This window comes from Ambystoma mexicanum, chromosome 9, assembly GCF_040938575.1.
Source record: "Ambystoma mexicanum isolate Mex_15411 chromosome 9, UKY_AmexF1_1, whole genome shotgun sequence".
NCBI classification, from domain to species: Eukaryota; Metazoa; Chordata; class Amphibia; order Caudata; family Ambystomatidae; genus Ambystoma; species Ambystoma mexicanum.
The window spans coordinates 1,293,546,880-1,293,572,468 of record NC_090931.1 but is presented as its reverse complement, the minus strand read 5'-3'; the positions used below and the strand labels follow the sequence as shown (position 1 = coordinate 1,293,572,468).

General features: G+C 44.5%; 1 protein-coding gene across 3 annotated transcripts in view; it reads right to left on the bottom strand.

Annotated features, from left to right (window-relative positions):
* ZNF148 (zinc finger protein 148) overlaps window positions 1–24,625 on the bottom strand; it is a 569,671-nt gene extending 545,046 nt beyond the window's left edge. For 2 of the 3 annotated variants that reach the window (XM_069616642.1, XM_069616641.1), the window contains exon 1: window positions 24,485–24,625. The gene's annotated coding sequence lies outside the window, so the exon portion shown is untranslated. The remainder of the gene's footprint in view (window positions 1–24,484) is intronic. The other variant, XM_069616640.1, reaches the window with a different exon arrangement.
* Between the last annotated feature and the right edge of the window lie 964 nt (window positions 24,626–25,589).

The window sequence follows — 25,589 nt, the reverse complement described above, 5'->3', positions numbered from 1 at the left end:
TACAACTGGTCCACTGTCTGCGACCTCGGTCCTGGGCCCTTCCACTCTCCACCTGCACTGCCTCCCTGTCAACCCCTGCACTGGGGGACTGTCTCAGTATCCTACAGCCCCCCCTTGACGTATAATACCCAGTTGCACTGTCCTAGCTATGAAATAATTTCCCGACCTAATATATAAAATGAATAATTTTAATAAAGATCTGATGGTGAGACTAATTTCATTTTTTATGTTTTTAAAACAGGTACATCCTTCATTATTGTATGTGTCACGAGTACCAGACACCGGCGGATGGCTTTTACAACCGCCAGTTGCTTCTCCGCGTGAACAACGTTACCACCCTGACCATTTTATGGGACGATCGCCAAGTACAAGTATGCCCTTACGCGGTACTAACGGCTAGATGCAACATACAGACCGTTGTGGTGGCCTAGTGCCTCGTTGTTGGAACAGCCATGCGATTATCAGTGCGACCGAAGAGCTTATTTTATCGTAAACCAACACCCTGTGTACTGCACACGAACATCGCTTGCCTCAAGACGAACTATTTTGGATCGAGAGCAAAGAAAAATGCAAATCGCTGAATATTCTCTAAACATTTGATGTCCAATAAATGTACTTTGCCAAATGTACAATCTTGCCGTTTGCTTTTAAACCACAGTTTCATATTCCGAATTGTGGCGCTGTATTGTGAGATGATCTAAGACCCTGTGTACAGCAAAGGAACATCGCGTACCTCAAAACGAACTTTTTGGAACGTGAGCAAATAAAAATGCAAATCGCTGAATATTCTCTAAACATTTGATGTCAAATAAATGTACTTTACCAAATTTACAATCTTGCGGTTTGATTTAAAAGTACAGTTTCATATTCCGAATTGTGGCGCGCTGTGTTGTGAGCTGATCTGTGTTTGTTTCCGAGTTCTGTGTGGAGTCGCGTAGAAGACGCCTGGGCGCGTTTGCCTACGCAGCACAGTCACGTCACGGATAGAGGCGGGGGATATGAATGTTTTGATAAAGTCTGTTTCAGGGGCGGGGGATTTGATTTAGTGCCGCAAAAGCAGGTGAGCCAGGTCGATGGGGGGAAATGATAGGATTATCAGAAAATGGCGGCTGATTTCGAGTGCGTTAATGGACGAAAAGTCGGGTAAGGTCCATAGGAAAGTTTTCTACGATCTACCGATTTATGCTTAAAAACACATGGCCGAACCGTAGGGACAATAAAAAAAAAGTCCCGGAACTATCCTTTAACCTGTCCCAGTGCGCGCAGCATTCCTGTTGTAGTCGGGTCACCTCCAGTGCTTCCCCTAGGGACCTCTCCCTCGTCTGCACTATAGCTTCCAATCTGTCTTCCACGCTCTGTAAGTCCCGTACTATCACATCTTGCATTCCCTTCGACTGTGCCATGGCCGCTCCCCTAACCACGACTTTAAACGCCTCCAATAGCGTGCTCGCTGACGATACACTGCCCGTGTTGTGCTGAAAATATTCTTTCACCTCTTTTCTTAGGTTCTCCCGGAATCTTAGCCCACGGGGGTAGAATCTGCCAGTTGATAACCAAAGGTGCATGATCCGAGAGGACCCTAGCTTTGTATTCCGCCTGTGTGAACTCCCCTAACAACTCTCCTTCCACCAACACGTAATCCAACCAGGTATATAGATTCATAGGGGCATTATAGTGGGAGTACCCACGTTCTTGCGGGTGTAGTACTCGCCACACGTCTTCTAACTTAACAAGTGCAGCAACGTGTTTAGGACTTTTGCCGCCGGGGCTGGGCGAGCAAATTTCTCATCTGACCTGTCTAACACTGGATTCAGTGTACAGTTAAAGTTCCCCCCACCCCCACACAAGCATCCCTTCTCTATAGGGCTTATTTTAGCATACAAGGATCTGAAATATGTTGCTGTCTCTTGACTAGGAGCATGTGTGTTAATAACACAACACATTTCCCCGTTTTCTACCTCCCCCCTCAATATGACCATCCTACCATCCGTATCTTGATGGGTCTGGAGAACTTTAAATAGGACCGTTGGTGCTACCCAGATCAATACCCCCCCTGGCATATGCCGAATATGTGGAGCCCAGAGTCATCCCACCCCACTTCCGTGCCAGGGTGTCCTATCTGTCTTTAGTCAAATGTGTCCTGCAATAGGGCTATATCTATTTTCTGGCATTTTAAATATACCATTAGTCTATTCCTTTTGATGTAGCTATTGAGCCATCTAACGTTCCAAGTTGCAATCTTGAGTTCACCCATCTTTATATTCAGACAACATCCACCTCCCAGCTCTTCCTCCTCCCTCCCCTGTATGTTTGTCCGTAGGAAAACTCCCTTCTAACTACCCCAACTCTCCCACCCTCCCTCTCCCCAACAGTTCCCAACTTTTGCCCAGCTTGAAATCTGAAGCTCAGGTATCCCTGCATCTCGCTCCGAATCCAGCTTGTTTCGGAATCCGGAGTACAGCGGGTGGGCACTTAGCTACTAGTATCCCTCCTAACCTAATCTATGGGGTGATAGTGTGATTCTAGCGCTGTCCAAATCTGGCCAACGCCACTGTTCCTGCATTTAGCTAATTATAAATCAGAATGCAATCACAAGCTTCTATGTTATTAGTCCAATCAATAACCAACAGTTATAACAGTACAACATTACCAATATACAGCACCTTGGGAGCACAGTTCACTTATCACTGCCATTTTTCTAGTGGTTGTTCGTATCCGACGGGAAGTTCAAAGTGTCCATCCATGTGCTCACATCCTCTGGAGTCTCGAAGAAAGCAGCTCTATCTTTGTGTAAAAGCTTCATCTTTGCCGGGTATAGCAGCATGCATTTCAAACCAGCCGTGCGTAATCTTCTCTTGACTGAAACGTAGCCGAATCTCCGCTTCTGCACCAGGAAGGTGTAATCCGGGTACGCTGTGATGGTCGCCGACGCTCTGCTTATCGTTCTGCCTTTCCGAAAATGTTCGAGGATCCGCTCTCTATCTTTTTAGTTCAATAACTTGGCGATGATCGACCAAGGTGGGGCTCCTGGCGGAGGTCTTCTCGTCAGAGCCCTGTGCGCTCTTTCTACAGTGAATCCCTGGGTAAAAGATCCTGCCCTTACCTCCCGCAACAGGTTTTCAATCAAGTTTGTCAGGTCCAAGCCTTCGTCTCCTTCCGGGAGCACTACGATGCATACATTATTTCTGTGGGCCCGCCCCTCTGCTTCTTCAGCCCTGCTCTCCAGATTACGAACTCGCCATTGCAGCATGGTAACATCCTTGGAGTTTGTGTGGCAACTGCTCGCATTAGCTTTCACCTCTTTCTCCAGTACCCTTGTGCGTTCTGTCAATGCTCTCACATCCTGTCTTAGTAGATTCACGTCGAAACCGAAAGCATCAATCTTACATTCCAATGACGCTTTTAGCTCCGCTATGGCCTCTAGGATCGGTTGTTCACCTCGTTTGAGGCTGCTTTCGTCTTGTGTATTGTGCTCTGTTGGTTTCGTGATGGTTTGGCAAAGAAGGTCCATTGATGACTGCTTCACCTTGGATTTAACTGATTTAGATGCCATTGTGATTGTCGTGGCGTTATTCCTTGTCCTGGGTGGTGCGACACCCTGTTGGTCTATTATGTCACCACGGCTCACCACTCCTGCACCGGCGTGCTCGTACTGGCCACTGTTCACACCGCTCCCGCTGTGTCGTTTCAGGTGCAAAGTGTACTCCCCTGCACGGCGTTGCAAGGGCCCACCAGAGGCTGTGGTCGTCTGTCCTGCTATTTCCACCACACCTGCGGGACGTATGTTGGGGACCTGCGCTCTGTAATGGCGAGTCAAAGCATGCACCGTTTCTGCCCATCCACCACCGCCAGTATACTCGCAAGTCTGTACCCCTCTACTGTTCGGGTCTTGGCCACCTTCCTGTGGTGCTTGGTCTGGTGCTTATCCACCAACCAGCAACGCTCTACCAACCCAGTGCAGAACAGTCCTCACTTTATCCGCAGCCTCCCAACAAACTGCTATTGCCCGTCTTGGCGTTCTGCCACAGTATAGTAGCTCTGTGCGCAGGCGGAGTGCAGCATCAAGGTTCTTGCCAAGTGGACTGCAGACAGTCTTATAAGAACTGTACTATTTGCCCCACACCACTTCTTCCACAACATGCGACTTACTGCGTCCCAGTGAGGTAGGGCATCCGCTAATCGCTGCACTTCCACCACGACCGTATCATGGTCCGCCCTGCACACCTCGCTTAATAGTTGTTATGGATCATTCTGCCCAATGCGCGGTGCTGTTGTGCCCAGGCCCCCAACCTGGGTCAGTGTATAGCTACAGGTCTCTGTCCTGTTTTCACCCCTGTTGGCCATGCCTCAGTGTTCTCTGCGACCACGTCATATCTGTTACTGCTGTGGTGCTTGCTCTGGGTTGGCACGGTGTCACAGGCAATACTGCACACTCCCTCGTTCCGTACACACTGCAGCTTACCCCTTTGTATGGCGAATTTGCCCGTGGTGTGCTGTTTTCCGATTCCATTGCATGCCGAGCTTCGGCGATCATGTCAGTTTCATTGTTAGGGAAGCCTGGGCTGTATATCCCTACGTTCGCTATTGTTGCCACTTCAGCTGCAGTTTATATTATGCAGATTACTTCTGCTGAGGTCCGTTCCGCGACACTTCCTCGTTAGCAACGTGCCTTCTCTGTGTGTGTCTTACAAACACGCTGTTGCTCGTTTGTCCCTCAGCAATGTTACCTCAATTAAAGCAGAGTGCGCACCAACCTTTTTCTACCATGATGTGCGGCTCCATGCGTTGCTGCCTCCACTCCTGGTACGTGACTCCCGTCTTCCGCTTCGGTGTCCTCGGTGCCGGGGGGAGTTAAACCATGATAATCCTCCGTACAGCCGCACTTGAATACGATCTTCCTTCTCTCAGGTCTTCCCGTACCAGCTCCAATATTGTCCAATGCTGCAAGGTCTATTCTCCTGCTGTCACGTGTATGTGTAGCATTGCCCCAGACTTCAAAGCATACTGCTACAGTGTATTTCAGCTAACTCAACTCGCTCACACAACCTCCGACGAAATCCTTTGTTCTGTGCTCGGCGCCATTGGGTTACAACTCCGTTGGGACATTACTGGGCTTTCTCTGCTTCTAAGTCACCGGCAGTAACACGCAGGCCTCCAGATAAGGTGCGTACCAGGCCTTTTTACGCATGAAAATCTTGTAAATACGACAGCTTTATCATTTTCCTGTGTACATTTACACACACACACACACACACACACACAAGTTTAGAACAGAGGGCTGTGCAAAGGTCAGATTACTTGACAGAAACCAGAACAAGTGTTGTCTAATGTAATTGCAAGCCTCTGAAACAGAATGTATTTCTCTGAAGCCTTTCAAAAAAAGAAAATGCACAATGTGATAAAAGGAATGATTTCTTTCCATTCAGTTTCTGCTGTGTTGATGCTCATGAAGCAAACAGAAGCAATGAGCATATTAATTTTCCTAGCATTTTAGGATTGTATAATAAGATGGAAAACTAAGTTGCAATTAAGAATTAACCTTTTCAATAAAAGCAAACCAGTGTTACACATTTGTATTTTTTAGAGTTCCTGTACTGTGTGCATAATCATGTGGCGGCAGATCATTTTTCCACTTTAATTTACACTCTAATTATACAAAGTGTGTAAAATGATGAGTATGCATGTTCTAGTTTACATCCCTTCAAACTTGCAGTTAATGGCGTACATTACTATAAATGGTCAGTGGCAGCAGAGTCTTTGCTCAAGGGTGAGTATTTGCCATTACACCAATCACAGGTGTTATAGCCTCTCAGATCTTCAAGACTACAATTAAAACATCCAAAACCTGACTCTCCAGGAAGTGCAAGCGCTGTTCAAAAACAAATAAATTAAAGTTACATTTGTAATTGAAATAGAAACTCTGCAAAACCTGTCCCTGTGATAACCCAGGTAGGTATTTAACTTTATTTAGCGCTTCATACATGGTTCATCCAACATCTAGGCATTGATTATTATAGTTCAGTCGAAACTCAGTTTACCGACCTCTGAAGGATGTTAGCCATTAAGATAGCTCAGCCAGCTGAGCGCTCAGTGCTGCGATCTTTGTGTGATTTGTAGGTTGCAGGTTTGAATCCTTGCAAGGCAAACTCAGCCTTTCATCCTTTCCAGGTCGATAAAAGAGTACCGACTACGGTTCGGTGATAATTGTCATAAATATGTTCTATGTACAGCATTTGCCAATAGCGCTATTTAAATAACCATTTGACCATGAGATTAGATATAGAATTTAGCATGGAGTACTTGCCTCTGCACTGTTGTATCATAACATTGGCATACCAGTAGGTAGTGATATCTCCAGGAAATTAGGACTTTCATTAAACATGAAAAGACAATTCTGCTATCAACCCTCGAAACACAATGCAATTCATGTTTGCTTTACTATGTAATTGGCTAGGTTTTTGTGTTTTCAACATTTAAATATATACAGGAGAGATTAAATGGCCAGACCTTAGAGAAATAATGAAAGGTGCATTCTGTCACAATGCAGAAAGCTGCCACATAGTAATGATTTCCATACAGTTTTTGCACGCATTGGCTGGATGACACATACATGTTACTCTCTGGCAAAGGAGAAAAGGTCATTTTTGCTCTCTTGAAATCACATTTACTCTCAAAGTTTAAAAATGGGGAGTAAAATACTCCCACCTCAAAATATTATCTGGAGCACTGGTAACAAGGTTCCCTGCCATAGTCAGTGCCTTCTGTTCCTTGCATGTTAACACACCAGCTGTTCCAACTACAAGCATAATTGTTTATTTTAACGCATCTCTGAACCAGGATCCTTCAGGATCAGCAGGAGCACCACGAAAGCACCTCCTATCGCATGGCACTGTAGCCACGCCCTCAGATCTGAAGATATTTACTTTGTGGGGCCTCGGAAGAAGCGTAAAAGGAGTGGTGATCAAAATGCATTGGTTGCACTAGATGAAAATGCCTGTGAAAGTGGAGTGGAGCTTTCCTTTCCTTTTTTTTTTTATTTGTGCATGTGTTTTACATATCAAACCTTCTACACATTTCAACAATTACAATACAAATCCCCAGATAAAAAAAGCAAACGAGAATAAAAGGCTAATGCAAAAATATATAAAAAAATAAGAACATATTTCATAGCACATATGAAATCTAGTCAATCTTCAAGGACTTATTCTTCTCAAATTCCATCCATATAGAGAAGGCAAAAGCAGTAATAAACAATGAGTTCCCAAGTAAATGGTATCCCTACACTGAATAGTCTCTATGACTCAAGGTTCCATCAAAGTCTTTATAGCCTTTCTTATAGAAATCAGTTAACTTAGAACAACATGTAAGAACATGACTAGGCTATTTTTTCCCAAACACCAAGAATTTCAAGTGTATATAATATTAAACCATAGGTGTATAATAAAATCCCTCAATTGAACACTATTAGATGTAATCAAATAACTAAAAGGTTCAGTGAAGGGAAAGCTCTGTCTTTTATATTCTATGTATCAGGTTTTCGCAGAGAGTTTTTGTGATAACCATCCTCTGACCCACCGACTAGCTTTGCGTTTCATAACAATTATAGAGTAGCCTAAGCTAAAGGGACTATCAAGTTTAAAATCAAGTGGTGAAGGTTTTCACTTACTGCAAACAAATACTAGACACAATGTTGGTAGCACAAGTCCCATTCATCATATTACTAAAAGGAGTATACAGCATCTCATTATTGTTATTTGCATCTAAAAACCTCAAATATAAAAAGTGCCTTGTGTCCTTTTCCACAAAGTGGGTAAAGGAGGTCATACCAAATTCACAAAGAATAACTTCACCTGAACTGAATTGGGGAAGACCCAAACAGGAAAGCCAGAGCTTGCCTTCAAGTTGGCCAAGCCATGAGACTTCCTTATCATTAAAGGCTTCCAGACCATATAACATTTCCGGAATTATACTAGCTCTGTAAATTTTGAGCATACATTCAATTGAGTAGCCTCCACGAGAGGTCATGACAGTTTTAATTAGGCCAAGAAAATCCATATTTTTGGCAGGATAGTTCTGGCAAGGATACTCCCGTCAAGACGATTATTAAAAATAGGTATCCACAAATACATGTAGTCCTACAAGACCTCAAAAATAGCATCATCAATCCTCCAGGTGACATTTTCTCAGCTTCTTCTGCCGCTGTTTACCACCATAATCTTGGTCTTTATAAGATTAATGGTTAGATCATTTGCTTTCAGGGGTCTCCAACCTTTACGTTAGCAAGAGATACTTTTAGTTACTGAGCAATAGGCAGGAGCTACTGGCAAGCACTAGTGGGGCAGTGATGCCCATGAATATGAGAATTTGTACCAAGATGTATTTGGGTGGTTTATTTGCTCTTTGTATAACAAAAGAGGAACATATGCATTTACCATGACATTTATAACTTCAAAGACATCTTTATTTAATTATCTTTTGTTTTTTGCTGTCTCCTAAAACGTTTCAGGCATATTAGAATGCAGGAAACCAAAAGAGACTTTACTTGTGAAGGCTGACACTGAATGCTATCCACAAGTGCTCAGTAATCAGGTGTGTAGCTTGCACAGCAACAGCACTTGGATGCTGTCAGAGGGGATCAATGTTTTGGTTTCAGGAAGTTCATGTCTGAAAAAGGCAGCTTCATAGATTCGCTGATAGTGCAGATACCCTGCATGCCATAGTGTTTGCACCTAGCTGCACACATGACATGGCAAACATACATTTAGGACATATTTTAACGTCCCTTACAACAGACCCAACCACAGGAGTTACTGCGCCCTTCACAATTTGGCAATCTGTAAAAGTACATTTGTTTTTCATCAAATAATTAGCAACTTTGAAAGAATTCCTCTATGACAGCATTTGCATTGCAGCATTCAGTTGACCTGCGTTTTAGGATTGAAAAAAGGTTCCTTCGGGAAATTAGTTTCATAATGTATGTGTATTTTTGCAAAATGCAACTCAACGTTATTTTTTTTGCCACTGTATCAGGAGCACTGTAGATTCAAGATGCACATTTTCATTTTACGCTGGAAGAAAAAGAAATTGCTTTCCTACCCTGGATGGGAATAGTACGTAGTTTGCTTTTTGTTGGATTTCATTTGTTTCGTTTGGGGCTGCATGTGCAAAAACAATCTGAAGAATATTTCAATCAATGTGTTCTACGGTTTAAAAATAATAATCAGCATACATTGTGTGCTTCTTTGTTAAAAAATAAAATCCACTGCCAGTTAAGCATTTCCCCAATTCATGCAAATTGCTCACATGGCAGGTTACAGAATTCAGTCAAGGAAAATAAGCCAAAGCCTACTTTGCTGACTGACCATAAATGTTTGTATGTCATAATAATTGACAAGACTGAAAAAAAGAACACATGGAAACAATGAACAAGGTAAATGCATAAAGGGTGCGAATCACAAGGCTAACATCCATTCAGTTTTATAGCGATTACTTGAAAAGTGCACAAATCATAACAAACTAACCAGACAATATATTAATAATTATATTAACATTTTGAGCAAAAGAGCACGGTTGTAGCAGGGGGCGACTTATTCCTAACGGATGGCGGCCTACCACCCATCTATCCTTTTATGAAGGAGGCAGTATCACAGAGTATCTGAGCATGACCAATGGGCAATGCCTGGCTTGCAGATACATTTTTCTCAGGCATATTAGGGGCCCCAGCATCAAAATGGCAATTATGACATTGTTTGCAATGGTATCAACGTGTGTTTTACAGTGGCAGTGTTGGCATATCCCACGTACTGTTGGTGACCAGGCATCTATTGGAATTGTTCATGTGTTCGAGAATTACTTGTAAACTGTATGGTGTTTTGCCCAATATTTAGCAGAAACAGTGCTCATAAATTGAATTTGAACATGTGCATACAGGTTCCCCAAAGTGTGTGTCCATAGCCAAAGGGGAGCAACCTCATTAATTGTTCTCCGATCCCATGGCTCTCCTCAATGTTCTCTCCCTGTATTCATCAACCTGTTTTGTGCAGTGATCTGCTACTTAGTACTAAGAGGTTTAAGCTATATTAATGCTATTGATATTAGAATATATACATACAAACCACTGCTCACTTTTCTCCACCTAATTACTACATTTGTACTCTCGTTTCGAAAACACAGACTGAAACAGAACTCTCAAAGTATGTTTTTTAAGTCCTGGCATTGCTAGCACATGTCTGTTTAGTTTTATAAATGTAAGTGGGCAAGCACCAGAATGGAGTGCAGCTAGTAGTTTTCCACATTGGCTTAAATGTAAAATTGCTGTTAGCGCTTGAAATTCTGTATTGGGACACGCAAGGGGCGGGCTTCTCCATATCATGGCAAATTCCATCTCAACCTTTAATACAATCGGGGTACTACTGCCTTAAAACAAAGAACTCAGTATCTGCAAATAAATAAAACAAATTCACATTTTTATCATAAACAGCAAAACGTACCGCTAGATGTACCTTTTTCTTGGAAGCTGGGGCTTGCATCAATTTCTGCGTCCGCACACGTACACACGCAGAGCAAAAAACTATCAGCTGTAGATCAATGTTCCACATTCAAATTGAAAGCCTACAATTACCAGCATGCAAAGTATGGCCAAACAAAATAAATCTAAAGAAACACAGTGAGACTGAAGCGATCACCAGTCCCCAGCTTTGTTTCACATGGCAGAGATTTATGCACCCCTTCCCTTTCTAATCGGCTATCATTTGCACCTCTAGGCTACACTGGCCACAAAACACATTTCTCATCCCCTCCCCTCACTATGCACACAACAGCTTTTGACGGTTTGCTTTGAAGGCACAGGAGATGCAGGGACATTTTGGTGTCTGATGCAAGGAGCTACTGGGAAGCCTCAGGCGAGTTACCAGTGGCTCACGAGCTAAAGTTTATAGTATACAGATCACTTAGCCAAATTACGCTGAATGCCAATAGCCGTATTGTCCATAATAATGGTGTCACCAGCATAGGAAAGCCAAGTAATAGGCAAAGAACCAATACCAGGAGGAAAATTCTTACATCATCAAAATGCATTGTTTAAATCTGCAACATACAGATAATATAGAGCACGGGACAGTATACAGCACTGTTTTAAACCCAGATTAGTATCAGTAGGGGAGGGAAGGAGAGGAGTCCATGGTTATTTAGTCTAACCCCGACAGTAGTTCCATTGTACAGTTGCTTAATAAGATCTAATATATTGAAATCACAGCCCCAATGGTCCAATTTACTCCAGAATAGGTCCCGGGAGACCATATCAAATGCTGCTGCATAATCCAGGTAGTATATATACAATTATGAGCCTTTAATTGCAATAGTCAATCTAATCAGGTAAAGAAGAGTCCGGATATTATACATTGTAACTTAACACTTTCTAAATCCTGTTTGCTGAGGAGGTCATTACTTAAAGCCTATTCATTTAATTTTACCAGCATACAAGTAGCAAAGATTTTAGAGCGAGAGCCCTTCATAGCTAGCATTTGATAATTACTGGAAGTATACCTAGGACCCTTTTGTGCATGGGAACTAAGTCGGAACATTTCCAGCTACCAGGTATTTGACCAGTTGCAACAATTTTTAAAACGATATTATGCAATAAATTAGCCCATAATTCACTGGACCCTTTAAGGGTCGCATTGGAGATGCAGTCAGGGCCAGGGGCTCACAAGGATTTCAATTTTAAGATGATTTCCATTATATCATTAGAAGTACAAGAATACCAGGAGGACTCGCTCATAAGGATTCGAGACTTCTTATACATAGTGTCCTCTATAGAGGGGTCCTGCAGCTTATCATTATGCTCCACCGAGGACTTTGCTAACATTGGATTGATCTCTTCATTGTTCTTATTGGTCATGAGTTTATGCACATAGTACCAGAATTTACGTTATCATTACAGCGTAAAGCTGTATATTTGGCACTGCTAATAGATCTTTCATGGATCCTTAACCAATTCTTGCACTGCGTGCAAAGTCGACTAATTCTCATCGTTCTTACTCCATAATCAGTAGTACATTTCTTAATAACCCAGACCATAGAATTCAATTTTCGTTTTTTTTTGACAGTGCTACATCATAATATATATATTTTTTTTTTTAAAGCAACAGTTGTGGGGCAATTAGACTTGAACCTACTGCGCTAATCAATGCTAGTTGAATGATGAGATTGATTTACAGTGGGAAATGTCTGCTGCAGCTGATCATGCAGTGAAGGACCCAATGCCCTATGGGACCTATAATTTCATGAATTAGAACTCAACAAGATCACACTTTGCCACTACATTGACTTATGAAAGAAAAGTATTTCAATAACAGGAAGAAGATAAACAGCTGACATGTTTCGGCCTCACAGTCTTTTTCCAGGCTGTATACGACCAAAAGAACATATTCACAATACCAGAATGAAGGAAATCCAAAAGATCAAATATAAAACCAAAACCATTATACAGATAAATGAAGTGTGCTGGTTCAAGACAGGGCGTACATTCCAGGGAAAGAAAAGGGGAAAGTGAGGGAAACATAATATAATTCAACAATATTGATCCCACATGAGGCACATTAGGGGTCAAAAACAATTGTTAGTAAAACACAAAATGAAGGTAAAACAAATTAGAAAAATGAACCAATGTCATGGATCTAATCACAGCAAGAAGAAGAACGGAACATAACTGGTCCAAGAGAGAGAAACACACACGCGAAGATAAAATAATTCACTTGTATAAGAACCATTTAGAGAAACACAATTCGAAAAATGTATAGCCCAATTGCTTCAAATAGTTACATATTCGAGCCAGTGTCATGCCCAAAAATGTGACCATGCTTAAGCATGCTTGGATGTAGTGCCCCCACATACACCTAGTAAAGAATACTTGTTGTACTGTGTACCCAAGTCAAAAAATCGATGTATAGAAAACAAATATTATGAGCACTATTACATATTTGCATGTAATGAAATTGAGCAGTTTCAAATAAGATGGGTAGTGTGTCTCCACATGCATGCCAGATAGGTTGATTGGGAAAAGCATGTATGCCTACGAGGAAGTAAGTGAGGCTACGTACAAGCCTGTTGTCTGAAAAGAGTAACCAGTCAGAATTGGTGTCAAGATGTGCCCCCTGTGATTCCTGAATACCTGTGCGCCGGTGTTGATGGCGGTCCAGGATAGTGCTTGGTGATGGTATCGGTCCGATCCTGCAGATAGTGGGATGTGGAGATCCACCTCCTGACCTCAAACCAGAAAGTGACTACCAGTGAGGGACAGGAAGCCGCTCCCCGGCACCACAAAAGAGGACTTCCCACATTTCACGTGGCACCAGGCAGTGCAGAGCACTGGATATGGGAAGCCAGATAAGAAGGAAAAAAGCAGGAGGAAAAGATACTGAAGCACCAATATTCAAGCAAGAAAAAAGGGTGGAACACAAGTACCAGGCTGGCCAACTAGTAAGGAGATTCAAGAACTGGAATCCAGGCAGAAGGCAGCAGCAGCAAGAGCCAAGACAGACCAAGAAACTAAGCAGCGCTCAGCAGCTTTTCCCCCAAAGAAAAGGTTGCCATGCGCCGGTTTCAGCGTTCTCACGGTTTATATATTGTGCAGCATTGCCGAAGCCGTGCGCTTGAGGGCATGATGGAATGGCTATGGACCAAGCCGACTCAACCGTGCATTCGTCTTCAAGTCTCACTTCCACGCCTCAATCATCGACAATCAACCTCCCATTCCTTCCTGCAAATCGCTCCTCGTTAAAACTATCCCTCTCCCCGTCGTTCTCAGACAGCTTCCTAATAATCTACAGACCCTCTGGCTACGATGGACAATTCTCAAACAACCTCTGCGACTCTATTGCCACCCTTCAACTAAACCATCCCAACCTCACCCCTCTTGGAGATTTCAACATATGGCTCGACATCCCCGCCAACCCTATTACACACTCTCTGGTTGACGGCTAGACGAGATTAACCTCCAACCCCACATAAACGGCCCGACTCACTGTAAAGGACACACTCTTGATGCCATCTTTAGCTCCCACAACCTGATACATCTAAACCCACCCACCCCTATCATATGGGCTGATCACTTCATTGTCTCTTTCGCCATTCGCTCACCCGACCCACTTCCCGTACTCGAACCTGAACCTCCGAATCTACGCAAATCCTGGACCTAGCCGACACACTCCTCCAGTCTCCTCCACCTACCTGCCAACTCAATAAACAACTAACCCCCAACGCCTTTGACTTGTGGCTCAACACCTCACTATTGCGGCTCACACCCTCTTGCAAACCATCAGCCCGCCGTGGCCTGTGCCCGACTCACTCCCAATCACTGTGCGACTCACTCTCTCTTTCCACTTTTACACCACGGCTCTCGAAAGAACAAATGCGCTAACCACCAAACTGGCTCTCCTACATCCACCAGGCAACCCTCCGCCCATACCAGCCAACCCACCGCCTGCGACCACTGCGCAACCAACGTTCGACTCCTTTAGCCCACCAGACCAATTTCTGAAACTGCTCTCTGCCCGCAAACCATCCGGCTCTACACTAGACCCTTGCCCGGCCACAACCCTCAAAGAAATTTTCGCTTCTATCTGCGTAGGAGAACACGCAAGATCCATCATAAATGACTCCCTTTCCTCGGGTATTTTTCCCCGACGCATTCAAAACGGTTCATGTCAAACCTCTAATAAAAAAACCTTCCCTCGACCCTCTTGAGCCCAAAAACTACTGCCCCATCTCAAACACCAGGTTGCTTGCCAAACTCATTAACCGAACCGCCTACTCCCAACTAAATACCTTTGTCGAAGCCAACAATCTCCTAGACCCCGCACAATCAGGTTTCAGAGCCCAACACGGAACTGAAACCACACTAACCTCAATCTGGGATGACCTTAAAATCACGGCAGACTGCGCGGGATGCGCCGCATTAATCCTTCTTGACCTATCTGCCGCCTTCGACACAATCAATCACTCAATAATCCTTGACCGCCTCCACTCCCTAGGAATTTGTGGAACCGCTCTCAAATGGATACCTTCATTCCTCAAAGATAGGTACCAAATAACGCTACTCTCCACCTATTCCTCCCAAGCCCGACCAGTCAACACGGGAGTTTCACAAGGGGCATGCATATCTGCCCTCCTGTTCAATCTCTACTTGATCACCCTCCCACCAATAATTTGTTCACACAACATCCTGTGTTACAACTACGCTGACGACACTCAACTAATTCTAAAACTCCTCAACTCAAAACCCAACTGCCGACTAGACCTCGCCTCCTGCCTCCTCGACATAGAGCTTTGGATGACCCAAAGCCACCTCTTGTTAAACCCCTCCAAAACTGAAATCATGGTATGTGGCAACTCCGAACTTCTTCCACACCCACTACCCTGGCCATCTGCCATGGGCAACTCACCGACTCCCTCTAACTCAGTAAAAAACCTTGGATGCACCCTTGACGCTGACCTAACACTCTCGCGCCAAGTCAACAATGTCTCAAAGTCCTGCCACTACCACCTTAAAACTCTTAGGCGCATCTTTCCATATCTCTCCTTTCCCAACAGACTCTCCGCGGTCCAATCAATTGTTATATCAAGGCTGGACTACGCTAACCCCCTCTACCTCAGAGTCCACGCTTACCAACTGAATAAACTTCAAAGAGCACAAAACGCTGCAGCCAAACTGCTACTAGCGCTCGGCCCGAGAGACCACATCTCCCCAGCCCTTAAAACTCTGCACTGGCTTCCAGTGGCCCGAAGGGTGACTTTCAAAACCTTATGCATTTCTCATCGGGCATTGCATAAAAAATATCTTCAAGACAAGCTAAAACCCTATCACCTTCTACGTAATCGCTCAGCTGGCCTCCTAGTCATACCTAAAACAAACTCAGTCAGGTTAGGCGGATCATCATTCTCAGCCTTGGCCCCCACGGTGTGGAACGCACTCGCACCCCACATCCGCCTAACTGAAGATCTAATGTCCTTCCGCAAACTACTGAAAACTTGGCTCTTCCCCTAAAACCAACCCGTACGCCAACTAACCCAAACTGAATAACAGCATCTCAATGACACCAACCCAACAAACTACTATATCTTGAATAACAATAAGGCACATAACAATACAACATCATCAAGATTCATGCGAGAAATCGACACTAATAACCGCTAATGTAGACTAAAAGGACAAACAGAATAGAACGAATAAAGTAGATCATAGCAGTGAAGTAGATAAAAAGAATAAATCATACGAAAACAGTAATGAGGTTTAAATTAATGAAATGAATGTAATGAGTGCAATGGTCAAAATGAACAAAATGGGCGAAATGAATAAAGAGAAGAGGATGGAAAGATGAATACAAGAGACTGATAAGTACACAGACAGAAGACACCGACTGTATGAATGCATGGCATAAATGGAAAGTACAGATTAGACGATTCAAATACATGAGACGGTGTAGTGCAAGAAACAGAGAGCACGGAACGGATCCAGTGTGTATGACAAGTGACATGGCCTGAATCGATAATGCATGATGAATGAACGAAGTGAATGCAGCGGTTGAAATCATTAGAATCGATGAAGCGCATGGAACGGATGAGTGCAATGAGCGGATGAATGCGTTGAGCAGAAGAGTGGGTTGAGCGGATGGGGTGTAGAGCGGACGAGGGCGCAGAGCATGATGGGTGCGCAGAGCGGAAGAGGGCGCAGAGCGGAACAGTGTAAGAACAGAGGAGTGTGGAGAGAGGATGAATGAGTAGAACAGACTAGTGGGTAGAGCGGACGAGTGTATGGAGCAGACAAATGAGCAGACGAGTGAACAGAGCAGACAAATGAGCAGACGAGTGAACAGAGCAGACAAATGAGCAGACGAGTGAACAGAGCAGACGAGTGAACAGAGCAGACGAGAGTGTAGAGCGGATGAGCGCCTGCGTAGAGCGGATGAGCGCCTGCGTAGAGCATGTAGAGCGGATGAGTACGTAGAGCAGATGAGTGCGTAGAGCGGATCGAACGGGTGACTTACGTGGATCGAACGGGTGACTTACGTGGATCGAACGGGTGACTTACGTGGATCGAACGGGTGACTTACGTGGATCGAATGAGGGTAATATGCGAAAGGTATGGAGCGGACTGGAGTGCACGGAGCAGACTGGAGCACATAGAATTGCGTGACTTACGTGGAATGGTTTGGAGTGCATGGAACGTTGGAAAGAGCATGTAACCTATCATATCACATCACCATTCTTACTCTCTTCTTTACACCATCATTCAACTAGAACACAGAGATACTATGACACCATTCGGTATAACTGTTCTCATACCAACATCTGCCTCATACTCCCCATCACTCTAACTAAACACTGCTGGTTACACACCCCCCAGCCAGGCATTCTCCTCAGGCCTAACGCAGCCACAATCGGTCTGGATAAATGCTGCCAGAACGAACACATACTCTTGATCTCTCAACCACCACACCTACCGCTAAGAAGCAGCGATTACACGATTACCACACCAGCTGCACACATATCCGGTGCTCACACGCACCTTTGACTCTCTCTACTGACTTGAACTTCGGTTCCAAAGGGCGTTCAACCTACCAGCGCCTTCAGACCATACCAATGGTACATAAGGCTCTATATAAATGCAAAGTAACATAACATAACATAAGTGGAAGGCGGCCGCTGGTCCTCGGGGCATGCGCCTTGTCATCAACATGGCAGCCCCCATGAGAGGAGCAGACCCGGACCGCGCACGCCAGCAAGGGCTATCACGAAGTCGCCACATGGCCCGCTACAGAAAGGAGACATGGAGGGCGAACCGGGTGAGCGACCCGAAATTCCGCACCCACCCCAAGGACCAGAAGGAGCACCAGGTTTCCAAGGACAACGGAGGTAGAATCGGCAAATCAAACGAGGGGCATGGACACCAGAAGCAGGTTCCCAAGAGTTGTCACAGGCAGCGTACCCTTTCCAAGACACCATAAAATAGAGCTGACCACGGCAGAGCTTGGCATCACAAATGCCCTCCACCTCATACTCAGGAGCGCCATCCATCATAAGTAGACCATGCCGCGGACTGCAGCACTGAAAAACCTCTAAACGGTATGCTTTCAGCAGGGACACGTGAAAGACGGGATGGATCCGCTAGGAAGCAGGCAACAGAAGACGAAAAGCCACAGAAGAAATGTGTTGAACAATCCGGAATGGACCAGCGAAACGAGTGGCAAGCTTACGAGCAATGTTTTGCAGGGGCATGTTCCTGGTCGAAAGCCACACCTTGTCACCAACACAATAATCTGGTTCTACCAACAGGCGACAGTCAGCACTTTCCTTGACTGCTGCCTGGGCAAGACGAAGAGGAGCAAGAGCCGGACAATGGACATACTGCAGACGAGGTACCAGCATGGAACTGGAAGCCACAAAACCAGGAGAAACCGCAAATGGAGGCAACAGGGCAGGATGATAACCCATACAACAAGGAAAAGGGGCTGATGCCCATTGCAGAATGCACAGAGTTATTGTAGGCCACCTCTGCCATTAGCAAATAGGAAATCCAATTGGTCTGCATACCCCTGCATAACAACGGAGGTATTGCTCCAGCGTCTGATTGGCGCGCTCCGATTGTCCATTTGTCTGGGGATGGTAGCCGGAACTGAAAGCAGTTGTCACGCCAATGAGCTTACACAAGGAAGCCCAGAAGCGGGATATAAACTCCATGCCACCTATCCGACACGATCTTGTTAGGTAAGCCATGAAGACGAAAAACGGTGAAAAAAAAAACCTCAGCCACCTGGTAGGCAATGGGAAGTCGGGCAGAGGAATGAAATGGGCTATCTTCGAAAGCAGTCCATGACCACCATGTCACAAGACGGGGGCAAGTCCACAATAAAATCTGTTACTATCGTATGCCAAGGACGAGGAGGTAACTCAAGGGGGTGTAGAAAACCAACCGGCTGTTTGCGTTCCGTCTTAGATTGTGCTGGGCAAGACGACACATACTCCTTCACATGTTCCCGTAAACCAGGCCACCAGAATTGTCGACCAAGGTGTTTTACGGTAGACCGAATGCCCCTATGACCAGCCAGGGTGGAATCATGCATCTGTGAAAGAACAAGGGTCAGGAAAGTCAGAGGAAGGTATGTAGAGCTGGTCCTCGTGAAACAGTAATCCATCCCTCATACAATTCAGTAGATTTCTCAGCAGCCCCGGTACCTCAGTATCGTTGGTGGTGCTGGTCAACACCTGGTCCAGTAGTGGGAGAACACCTGCCACGAAAGGCGACAAAGGTGAAAGGATAAAACCAGGATGGTCGACGCTCTCAGTGGCAGATAATGAGCACGAGAAAGTATCGGCTTGCAATTCTGTGTTCCAGGGATGAAGGTCACGTAGAAATCATACTGCAGAAAATAGAAAGCCCACCTTGCCCACCAATGCCCACCAAGAAGTTGTTGTCGCCATTCTTCCAAGGCTCCCATGGTAACCAGCAATTCTTTTTCGATTGTTGAGTAGTTCCTTTCGCTAGGCGTGAGTTTCCGGGAATAAAATGCTACGGGCAACTCAGTGTGAGAATGCAGTTCCATCTGGAGTAGTACTGCACCCACTGCTTAATCTGATGCATAGGCTTCTACGATGAACGGACGAGAAGGGTTGGGCTGTTGTAGGTCTATTCATCTTCCCGATTCCATAAGAAGGGTTGCTTGGTACTGTGAGAAACCTGAAGGTGTCCCACCTGCTAGTCCCCGGGGGATCTGTCATCCAGGTGGCCAGGACACAGCCATCACTATTGGATCCAGTTCCTGGGGGTGCACCAGTGCGGGAGGGTCACCTGGATGAGGGGTTTTCAGGGAGTGGAAGTGGGACAACGATGGGTGATATCCTCTTTCCTGTAACATCTTTTCCCTATCCTAACAGGTAGGATACCTAGAAGCGCAACCCCCCCAACCTTTCACGACACAAACACTGCCTCATGGACAGTTCATTGTGAGCGATAACAGACTAACACCAGAACCGTATACTTGACATGGCCCAACACCCTGGTCAGGTAAGGTCTGGCAATTACTAATCATTACACGCACCCGACTCCCATCACACTTCCCCACACGAATAAAAGGCAGAGCACAAAAGCACACTGAGCAAGGAAAGGCACACGAGGAAGCAGCAGTTCCAAGATGGCGATTTAACACAATGAGAAAGGTGGCGAGACCAGAGAGGGGTGCAAGGAGGGAAGTGCCCTCGACCTCTAGAAACTGTTACTTTCAAGAGCTTTGGAAAGTGAGAAGCCTAAAACCGTGAACTGGCGCTGATATATCCTACGCTGTGTATCAAAGGTATCCAGGGTGCTCCGTGTTGATAATCCAAGCCGGGAAGAGCGACTGCTGCATGGTACTGTCTTTGGCTCCTGCAAGAAAGCTGCACCAGTAAAAGCAGCACAGCCGGTGAGTTAGAGAAATCGATACAAACCAAGGTTGCAAGCGACAATATTGTATGAAGAAATCCACAAAGGACAGTGTTTGAAGCGCATGTGATGAGAGACGCAAACAAGTGGAAACTAAAGGAGTGAATTAACTTTGAAAAAGCCAAATTAGATACCGGGTACAGAGTGATCCGGCGCCACATGGGTGCTCATTCTAAGGCCTCTGTAAGATATCCATCTGAAGGGCAACTACATTGTAAAAAAGGAACTTTGTATCGAAGTGGTCCTGCAACGAGTAGTGATAAACCCTGTGCACATTCGAAAGTCTTCGATGAGTAAAAAGTTAACTGCGATTCGTCCGAACCTGACTGAGGGAGACTAACTGAACGTAAAGAAGGGATCTGAGCCCGGCTGAGGGGGATCCAGGGAGAGGCACCCAAACCACATATAATTATAAGAAGAAAATAACTTTCTATTTTTGTTTTGCACATCAGGCTCTGCGAATCAAGAGACTTTGATGGGAAAAGAGACTTGAGCACAGAAGGCCCTGATGCTGGAATTGGAACTGTATCCTCATGTCAAGGAAGCCAGAGTGTGTGCTTGGGTCAAGTGAACCGCCTTGTCCTGTGCTGAAAACGCAGGGAAGGAAGGCCAACAGCCCGAACATCCTGACTTAACAACATAACCTTTTTCATTGCTTTTCACATTAACATTCCATGGTGAGGATGACATTTTGTTCCTTACTTTGAGAGCGCACTATCGTGTACGCCTCCTTTTCACTGGGCATGGGGCAGAATTACCCCCCAAACCCCATCCATATTACTGATTAGGTATTCATTGGTCACTGGCATGAGGTTCTTATGCTCAATTCTGACAGGTTACTCTATTCAAAGAACAGGCTTGTACATAGCCTCACTTACTTCCTCGTAGGCATACATGCTTTTCCCAATCAGCCTATCTGGCATGCATGTGGAGACACACTACCCATCTTATTTGGAACTGCTCACTTTCATTGCAAGCAAATATGTAATAGTGCTCATAATATTTGTATTCTAGAAGTCGATTTTTGACTTAGTAAAGAATACTTGTACTGTGTACCCAAGTGGATGTGGTGGCACTTCATCCAAGCATGCTCATGCATGGTCACTTTTTTTGGGCGTGGCACTGGCTCAGATGTGTAAATATTTGAAGCAATTAGGCTATACATTTTTCAAATTGTGTTTCCCTAAATGGTTCTAATACGAGTGAATTCTGTTTCCTTTGCCTGCGTTTCTCTCCATGACATTGGTTCATATTTGTATATTTGTTTTACCGTCATTGTGCGTTTTATTAACAATAGTTTTTGACCCCTAATGTGTCTCATATAGGATCAACATTGTTGAATTATATTATTTTTCCCTCACTTCCCCTTTTTTTCCCCTGGAATGTACACCCTGTCTTCAACCAACATGTTCCATTTATCTGTATAATGGTTTTGGTTTTATATTTCATCTTCTTGGACAACATTCAATCTGGTATTGTGAATCTGTCATTTTGATAGTATACAGCATGGAAAAAGACTAAGGTCGAAACATATGTCGGCTGTTTTTCTTCTGTTGATTAAATACTTTTCCTTCATAAGCCAAGTAAAATGATTTTTAGGGAGTAAAAACATAAGTCCAATTCCCAAGGAGAGTATTTTATAAGAGAGTAACAATATGTTTTAACTGAAAAACAGTTTCGTAATATTTATTTCTTTGCACCTATCCACGCGCATTAAAAGATGCATGCTTTCTTCTTCCAATCAGGCAGTTAGTGGTTTCTTCCTGTGGTACTACATGCACTACTGCTCCAATAAATAAATAAAATACAAATTAGGATTTTTCAGAGGAGGTAGATATTCAATAAAATCAAAGCCAGCTTTAACACCCATGATAGACCGCCAAAAGTCTACCCGTAGGTTTTTCTGTGTGCATAACTCTGTATAATAGTGTAGCCATCGACAGATAAATCGTGAGTCAGTTATGTGTCCTACAGGGCAAAATTAACCCATGGTATTCAACACATTAAAATCCTCAGGTTTATTAAGAAAAGAGAGAAAACCTCTAGTATTCAGGGACATAAAACTAAAAAAGGTTTTGGTAATCGGGCACCATTCTGTTCAAACCCGTTTCAATTCAATTATTCATACTTAAAAGCGCTACAGGAAGCCAATTCCAATTTAATTCATTGTCAATCATGCTAAAACTTTTGAGATTTCATATTTAAAAATGGGCAGTGAAAATACCAGCAGGAGATGGAATGATCTTCCATTAAACTTCACTGAAGAATGTTGAGGCACTCCGAGGAGGTTAAATGAAACATGACCACATTCTTGTTCAATTGTGGCAGGGGAGACGAGGTTGAGGTAAATTACAAGTATGAACAATGAGGAAGGGTTCAATATTACAACTGGAATATAATTTGGAAGTGGAGAAGAGAACATGTTTGTATTTTTTAGAGCAAGCAAAAATAATATATGTGGGACATTGTAACGAGTTTTGCATCTTTATGAAAGAGCATGGCACACCCACTGCCATAAACAAAACCAATGACAGACAGATATGGGGCAGATATCACACATGTAGTTTTGATTAATTATGGTCAAGCTACCATAGTGAATTGTGACTTCCATATTTACGAGCGGTGTAGGAAATACCAGAAATGCTGCGGTAAAATGAATGTTTGGGAGATCAGAGCTGAGAACATAATAAATGGAGTGTACTTCAATTTTTGGAGCGGCCTAGGAATACTATAGCATGATGGCGTGGGGATACGTTTAAACGATTGTACATCCCAAAAACAGTTGAAGGAGGTCGCAAAGGTTGTCCAACTCTAGATCAAACAGAATATGCTACTGTTTAGTTGAGATTGAGTAATCTAGGCGGAGATGCAGTGGGTATGAACACTTTATAGTCATAATCGAGTAGGATAACGATTTGCTTACATTGCAATTGCAGGGCACGACAGTTAGGAATACAACTAGATGGAATATATGTGGATTAATACGCGAGCCGCAGACGCGTGGTATAAATGGTTATATAGGTTTGGTGGCGTGGTTTAAAATCCACGATTTGCGCAATTATATTATTAACTTGTTTTCGTGGAGGGCGAGTACAACTTGGCAAAGGTGGATTTCAAATGGGTTTGCTTAGTAGCTGGCGTGGTAGAACATGTGTACAAATTAATGTGTTCAAATTTTGTAGGGCCATGGAGAGGCTCCAAATATCTTAAAACAATGTGGATCCCTAAGGTACATTGGCAATTGGGAATGAGAATATAGGTAATGCAGCTATACACAATTCCATAGTGGAAGATTTTAATATATTCAGTAAAAATATACGGGGTGGAAGGAAGTGGCCACTGAAAATAACCAAAGAAGTGAAATGATATGCGTTTATATCGCTGATGGATATAACAACGATTGGGGTGGACTGATATGTTTACATTTTTAAACGGGTGACAGTAGGTGTAATCCATTTTTTGAGTGAGTAGGTGGAATCCATTTTTTGAGTGAATTGCATAGTGTTCATTTTTGTTTTACTTTTCAATCCTAAAACAGGCATCACCGGCATACTAACAAAGCAAACACAAACCAGTGTGTAAACAGGAATCGCCTTAGGTATTCCAAAATGCCATCTGAGATGAAAAGGTGGCCTGACCCTCTTCGCAGTCACCCTGACCACCTCCACCTCCACTATTGGCCTGGTCCAGTGACACTGTCACCCGCGTCCCCGCCCACCTGTCAGATCACCTCCCGTGCCCTACCCCTTGCTCCCCGACCCTGCCCGCTGCCCTGCCTTGCTCCTGTCACCATCGCTTCACTTGTCAGCATTCCTCTCTGCTCTTATCCACCTCGTCGCCACAGGCTTTACTTGCAGCCCGCAAGTCTTTCCGTGATCACCACCCTATTCCTTCTACCCGCTATTCCCTACGCCAACATGACAGGCCGCGGCCCTCTTGGCCCCCATTTCCTTCCCCGTGTCTCCTCCTTGGTCTCCCCGTGGCCCTGCGCTGACTCTACAACATTACCGGTTGCTTGGACTGCATCACAAGCCGCAGCCGCCGCCGGGCATCTTGGGGCCGAGAAGCACCTCCGCTTCGGCTGGAGAAGCCTGAGAGACAGGGACATTCCTGCCAGTGCGCCGCCTCCGCACTGCATGCTGGAACGGGAAGCCGCCAGCTGAGGCACGGTGTTCCGACCATTTCTGTCCGCCGTGCGTGCTTGTCCCCCAGGAAGTACACAGGAGATTTTGTTTTTTTCTCTTTTACGGAGATGCTTTCTCCCACTTTGCCGGAAGCATTCACAGAAAGGCACGGTAGACAGACGCTTTGGGACCTAAACAGCACTAGTATTTTGAGCCTAGTTATTCATTTACACGACTGGGCCAACATACGTAGAGATATATGAATAGCAAGGTGGTTTAACTCCATCTCACACATCGGAGGTCTTTTGTATATATATATATATATATTTTCATGCAAACAAGTTGCAGGGGAGAACTTAACTCCGAAAAAACCCTGAAATTCAGCCACAGCCACACCTTAACTTCGCATCCCCTGTTGCGCATCCTTTGAACACAATGATGAGATCCCTGATGGCATCACTAATTACATCATCTATGTTAGCTGTGCCCGCTGTATATTTTAACACGTGAAGAAGGTGGCCATGCCTAGAGCCTAATGGCCATGGCTTTCGGCAGTGTCCACTGTATATTTTAAAACGCAAACCACTAGCCATGGTGTTTGGCTATGGCCAGTGGCCAAGGCCTTCAGCCGTGCCCACAATATACTTTGCAACATTAGCTGGTCATTGGCTGTGTCCACTGTATATTTCACAACACTACCCGTGGCCTTCAGCTGTACCCCCTATATATTTTAACACATTAAGGGGCAGTAGTCACAGCCATGCCCACTGTATATTGTACAACACTAGCAGAGCAGTAACCATGGCCTTTAGCAATAGCCAGTGGTCACGGCCTTCGTCCATGCACACTGTATATGTGACACATTAAAGGGCCACTATCTATGGCCTTTAGCCAAGGCCAGTGACACGGCCTTCAGTCATGGCCACTGTATATTGTACAACATTAACTGGCAAAGGCCATGACATAAATTGTTATTTAGTTAATTAAAG